The following is a 6,000-nucleotide window of genomic DNA, read 5'->3' on the forward strand; positions in this document are numbered from 1 at the left end:
ATACCAGCTCATCACAACCTGGGGGCTGGGGCAGGCTCCCGAGAGGTAGAAGGCCTAGGTCCAAGCTTGTGCTCTCTCATTTCTTCTAGGCAACTACTTTCCCCACCCAGGAGTTGTCAAAGATCCACTGTAACAGGGGTTTGACCCTGGCTCTTCATTTTCCTATGCGAGTGGTCTGACCTCTAGGTCATTTTGCAGCCCCTCTTTCTCCGGTTTTGAGCAGAGCTTTCTGGATCTGTCAAAGCTTTCCTGCTGAGACGTTTTGGTTTAGATGAATCAATGTTTTCTTGTCCACCCCTGCCCGCCCCCCCACAAAAAAAGGTTAAAAAAATGCCAACCAACAGCTCTACATGGGACCCACCACAGAGCGACTTCAGTTGGCCTTTCTCATCCATCCCTTCTTCAGACTGTAGGAATTAGGAGAGAAATCTGGCAAAGTTTCCCATGTGTACATTGCTTCCTGCCACTTTCAATTAAAGGTCCCCCACTCCTTGATTCTACCCTGCAAATATCCCCTCCATCCATAGCTGGGATATTATACAATAGGAATGTAATACAGTAGCATTTGACTACAATTTTTAAACATGTTGATAATTTTCTTGGTAAGTTTTCTTTCTTCCAAAGGGTAAGGAGGAAATTACAGTAGAATGAGGAGGAGGAAAGAGGGGCTTTGTGTAGGTGGAAAATAACTGCAATCTGAGCTACTGAGGCTTTTCTCTTTCATCTGTTTCTTTCTATTTGAGAAAATAGCTTGTGGTTACAGTACGTCAGAGAGCACTTTATCACAGGCAAAATGTGTAGGAGAGAAGAAACACAAGTGTGTAATTAATTTCTTATAAATATAAACTCTCAACTTTTAGCAATCAGATTTGAGGATTTCTAGTCTTCTCACAGTTGTTCTTAAGTCCTTCATATGACTAAGACTGCTTTTGCTTTTCATTTGCTTATGGCAGTGTCACTCCAGCACAACTAAATGTCATGCATGCAGGTGAATAATATCCAAATGAGAAGGGGTTGCCCATTCTGAAATACCTGGTGATATTGTGTGTACATGCTTTCAGAGAAAGAGCATTACTTACAGCAATATAGCACCAGCTTTCCAAAAGCTCAGGACCAGCGTTTCAACCTGCTGCTTTCCTAGTGAGACTTCTGGTCAGATTTTTTGGGAGAGTTTAATACCCAACATGCTGAGCTCTTCTAAAAAATTCAGCCACAAAGATTAAGGAGCTCAGTCATAGGTTGTTATTTCTTATCTAGTAAGGCTTATGTTTTAAAAGTGAATAAAAAGAAAAAAAAGTCTTTCATCCTGGAGAAAGCTTTTCCTTCTGAGTATCATGCCTTGAATACAAATAATTGTACCCACAAAATATTACCTTCATGTTGTGGAGTCATGAAGAAAACCTGATCGTAACAGTATTTTTTTTTCAGAAACCACTGCTACATTTCCCCCTACCAAAACATTGCAATCTTTTCAATCTGCTTTTATTTTCCTGGACTTATTACTTTCCATAGCTCCTTATTTCCACCTACAGAGGATCAAGCAACCAGAATGGCTAAGACTGAAAATAGAATAAAGGTTCCCTCAAATTTTATGATTTGACATTGTTCTGAAATTGCAACAATAAGTGAGAAAATTAAGTGCCTGGAATGTAAGATGAAATGGAGAGAGAAGCATATGGCTGATGGTTGTAAAGGAACTATCCTAATCTTGTTGATTGATAATTTGGGTGGGATGGAAAGCACTTTCGTGGAAGTACTTGCACTTTTCAATTAGCAGTTGATTGTGAGCCTTTTTCTCTTCACTGGGCTGTTTTTACTTTGGTCTAACTCCATTGGCAGCAATGGCATTGCCACCGATTGGCATCAGTGTGAGTGAGAGGAGAGGGAAGCTGTCTGTCCACATACGATTCAGCTGATCTTTTACCTTAGAAAGTCTCTAACTTTCTCTTGCAGCTGGCAGGGAGCTCCTGGTTCTGTTGGGTCATGATCCTTAATATACGGCTGTTGCTGATCTTGCAGGTAAAGCTGTCAATCAAACATTTCTAGATATTATATAGGTCCAGCTATGGGCCCCTCGGGCTGGTGTGCAGAGAAATGCTGTGTTGTTATATTTTCCTCGGCATTCTTCAGTCAACAAAAGCAGAAGTTTATCATGTTAATAAGAATACTGTAAAACAAATGTTATTGAGACATGACAACCACTAATGGCCGTGTGATGCATGCTGCTAAGTAGTTTATTGTTGTTGCTGTTGTGTCTACAACTATGCCACTGTTATACTAGTGCCTGGAGGCCCATTATACTGTGTGCGATACAAGAACAGGCGTCTGCCCCATCTAAATAGACAAGCCTGGCAAAGGGGGGCTGGAAGGTAGGATTATCACTTCCATTTACAGACTCTGAGGCCTGGAGAGATGATGATTTACCCAAAGCCACGCTGAGACTCTATGGCAGAGCTAAGTGTTGAGTTCATGCAGGGTTTTTACCATTTACAATGCACTGTCTGTAAGCATTTTCCAGTTGCCTATGCCGTGACTATAACAACACACAGTCATTTGAAAGTTCCCTGAGTCTTCTGTATAGGCGTTGTAGCTTCCTTTGGTTGTTAGTCACTGAACCAGACTGCACTGATTAGGCCCTGCAATGAAGTAAGTGCTTTTGAAGACTTCTAAAAGCCTGCAAACAGGCTAGGTTCATCTGGCTCGATACAGTAAGGTGCAAACTAGATGTCTCATTAACCAGCAGTCGACAGCAAAGCTCCGGGAAGATTCAAGTGTTGGGGAGGGCAAGCAACTTTTGGACCGCAGCTGTGCCTACCATCTTACTGCTGCTGGTCTCTGTGCTGGTTGCTGACAGAGCCAGCTGGGAGGCCTTTGTAGGGTTTTCCTTGGCATTGGCAGTAGAGCTTTCTAGCTAAGTTTTCCTTATTTTGCACTAGGGGCTTGATAAAGGAATAAAGTTGTTCAAGGCAGAAAGTAGGATAAAGTCCAGAGAATTCCCTTAGCAGTCTTTCTTGGGCAGTTTCTCTGCTGGTCCTCTTCCACAGAAGTTCACGTGGCTTGAGGCATCTCAGAAAAAGCTGCTGGACTTGGAAGCTGTCTCAAAAGGTGCAGATGGGTGCGAGCAGAAGCTGACTGGCTGAAATCAGACCTTTTTCTCAACATGTCAAGTAGTGGTACTAGAAAGAAAGGACAGGAAAGGAAAGAAAAAGAAATGGTATATGTTGTAAGAGTCCTTTGATAAACTAGACTTGTCCAGTAGGGCTTAGTAGGGAAACTGGTTGAGAAGATTTGGAAAGAATGGTTAATAGTTATGGAGACAGTTGTAAGCTATTAGTAGTGAACTTCGAGGTACTTGTTAAAGCCATTGTTTTAGCTTTATGAGACGATAAAATATATGGCATTACTTTACAGATGGAGAATAATTAAATCATTATTATTTTTCTTAAAAATTGCTGTTCAATATCGGCAGATATGACTTAGGCTTCACAAAGGCTTCAAGTCTCTTGGGCCCCTGGCAAAGATTCAGATAAAGGCACAATAGGATCTGTACTGCAGTCCCAACTGTTGCACCAGCTGCCATCCTACATATGCTGGAGGTGTGACTGTGGGCTTGAGGATCATATCCCAATCACGTCCTATTGCCAGTGCAGGGGGAGCCTGAGGTCATCATGCATCATCATGCATCATGCACCAGCAAGTAGCAAGCTGGGGGTTCAGTACACCTGGCTCAGAGAGCCAGTCTACTGGTTGGTGCTGCCTGTATGGTCAGTTTTAGGTGCAATGGGAACCAGCCACAAAGTTATTCCACACACTTTGTGTAATCATTTGTGGCTTCTGCCCTGTTTTATCTCACCATTAACTGCATGCATATGTGGCCAGGTTATTGCTTACCGTGTGATTAACCAGCTAATCACAGCTTAGGTGAAACGTCTGCCAGGGGCATGAATATAAATTTATTCTTGCCTTGTGCATCTCAGGAGCAAGTTCCCTTTGGCTCTTTTGAATCCCACCTTTAACACCTATCCTCTAGATAAGTCTTTGAAGCAGATCACTAGTATATTGTTTATTTTTGTCAGGGCTTCTGACACAGACCAGTTGCTTGAGGTGTTTTTTCGCAACTGTAAAATAAAGTTGTTTTGTGGTGAAAAGATTTCATTGTTCCTATGCTTTCCCAGGGGAAATCAGTCCTTCGGCTGTCAGGTTCAGCACTTCTCAGCTCTTCAGGCAAAATTTTGCATTTCTATGTCACGAATTACCCAAGCAAGTAATATATTTTGCTATGTATTTTAATATTTTTTTATTAAAAATTAAGCAAAGCAAAGTGGGAGAGCCACCTGTTCTTACTCGAGCAGTACCGAGGGCTTCATCTTCCCAGGGTTATGACTTTGGCATGGGGTTAAGTGTCCTACCTTTTTGGCCTTCCACTGGACCTTCTAGCTGTCTACTAGGCTGGCTATGAAATTAATTTAAAAAAATAATTGGTGAAGCACAGGCTCACAACAAGCCAGCATGCTGAGCAGGATGCTGCCTAAGATAACCCATAGGAAATGCATGTCTTAGACCTCCCACCTTTGCAGGACTTGTGCATCTCCTTCCATGGGGGAACACATAGACATGCAGCTTCTCTCTATCAGTCCTCAACACAGCACTGCTATTTGCCTGTTTCCTAATAGTTCATGCATAATGGAAAATTAAATGAAATAAACAATTTTAACTAACAACAAAGGGCTAGACCTTTCCCCTCTTCATCTTACAGAGTGGTACCTTCATTCCCAAGCAGTCTGGAGGAAATCAGCAGTACCATAGGGTACAGCTCAACAAAATCAGGGCCTGCAATCTTTTCAATTCTTTCATTCCATAAAAATGGAAGTGTCTGGTGTGGTCCTTAATAGCCATTTTTAAAAGGAGCATTAAAATGTAATCCTCCTCCAAAGAGGTTTGAAATGTATTAGAAATGCTCGCTGGCCTGCTGGCAAATCAAAAGTAGGAGTGCTGTGTGCGAACACTGTGCGAAAGGTTGAAAATCATTAACCCTTTTCTGGACTGCCAGACAAATTAATTTGAAGAGGATATATTCCCACAGTTTCTAAATGCCTATAAAGGGACTGGAGAAGATTTTAAAGAGCTCTTGGACTCTGGTCAATTACAGAGTCAATCACTGGATCCATGAAATTATTAACAATTTGGAGACTCGAGAGGTTTCCTGCTTTCCAAGCTACTGGGAACAGGACTGTTTTTTTCCTCTGTATCTGGAGCCCAGAGACTCCACTTTTCTGTTGGTCAATAAATGGCTTGAATTCCAAGCCAAATGCGCACAGTCTGCTACGCAAAGGACAACTGATCTCTTTCTGGCCGCTCTAAAGAGACCACATCAAGCTGTTTGTTGCTGTGCCGGCTTCTGCTTGAAAGCCGAAGGCAGGTTATTTTGCAGGCCTCTCCAGAGTATTTTATGCCTGAAAAGGTGGTTAAGCAAGGAAGGGCTAAGCTGTGAGTCCTATCAGTGCAATGCATAGAAAAGACCTTAAAAAAATGAAGAACAATGAACCATCCTAGAATACGTGAATGCCTCTTCTGATGGGAAAGTCTGCATTAATAGCGTTTCCAGGCGTTGAATTTTCTATGCAAGAGAGAGACAGCATTTGAACTTAAAGTGGTCTATTCTCTCCTTGTAAGCCCCTGACTCTCATTACCCACTTGGTGGTACAAGCGTATCTCTGGATAATGGGCATTAAACCTTAAAAGTGCACTTTCCAGAACTTGTACTTAAATTTCTTCAGTGCATGTGAGGTGGAAAAGTACTTTAGAGAAAGTTAAAAAGGCTGATCTCTGTATGGAATAGATTTCTCTTGTCACATAACTAGAAAACTATTAATTAGGAACCCGGGGGTACACTGGGGAACCAGGCAAAATAAAGATATAGATTTCATAGACATCAGGGCTGGAAGGGACCTCGGGAGATCATCGAGTCCAGCCCCCTGCCCAAAGGGCAGGGAGTCAGCA

This window comes from Crocodylus porosus, unplaced genomic scaffold (genome assembly GCF_001723895.1).
Source record: "Crocodylus porosus isolate Cpor-Errol unplaced genomic scaffold, CroPor_comp1, whole genome shotgun sequence".
In the NCBI taxonomy this organism is placed as follows: domain Eukaryota; kingdom Metazoa; phylum Chordata; order Crocodylia; family Crocodylidae; genus Crocodylus; species Crocodylus porosus.